Below are 933 nucleotides of genomic sequence, written 5' to 3' on the forward strand. Positions count from 1 at the left end.
GAATGATAGCAAACACGTAAGAAAGGAATTTGAGCCTCTCGCCCCACTACAGTTCTATTCAAGTGTCTTTGTATAAATGATAACAAGGCCGTGATACATAAACAATGTTTACGCGCGCCAATGTTTACGCCGCCAAGGCCAAATACCATGTTAGGTATTATCCTAATTCGCTGCCGAAATATTTTATGTACTATAAAATATATATGCGAAATATTAAATTATATAAGTATTTTAAATTATAAATCAATTATTTATTAAACAATTAATGTCTCATGGAGCTTATCGTTATATTAATTATTCGATTCGATCGTTTTCACCATGTTCTTAATCCAAATTATATCTAGATCGTCAAATGTCGAATGATATAGCATCGTGGACAATATATATTTAATTCTATATGTTGTTAAAAAAATAATTATTATCCGTAAAAATCGTAACAAAACAATAATTTATAATTTAGTTTTCTATTATTTTTATTCTTATTTGATTAAATTAATAAATTACAAAATATGTGATTCGAGATCTATCGTTGCGATATATATATATATGTACTTACATATTATTTATAAATGTTAATTAATTATTAATTATATTATAGTAGCAAATAATTTCCCGATACTGATCGCGTTTAGAGGGAGGAATTCGACGGAGCGTCTCGCACGATTATTTTCTTGCTTGGATGTTGTCGCACGAATAATTACAGAGTCGAGGTACGTAAATAATAGCGTGCCGATGTTTACGCCGCGCCACCAAGACCGAATACCATGTTATTGATAATTTTATGCCGAAATATTTTACGTATTATGAGATATAAATATGTCCCTCTTGAAATCAAAGTTGACCTGTCCGAGAGTTTTTCGAACAAATAAGGTTAAATGCCAAAAAACATGTCTGTTTCGTTTTCGATGGGCCACTCTGTATATATATATATAT

Source organism: Formica exsecta, unplaced genomic scaffold (assembly GCF_003651465.1).
Source record: "Formica exsecta isolate Colony F162 unplaced genomic scaffold, ASM365146v1 scaffold15, whole genome shotgun sequence".
Classification (NCBI taxonomy): domain Eukaryota; kingdom Metazoa; phylum Arthropoda; class Insecta; order Hymenoptera; family Formicidae; genus Formica; species Formica exsecta.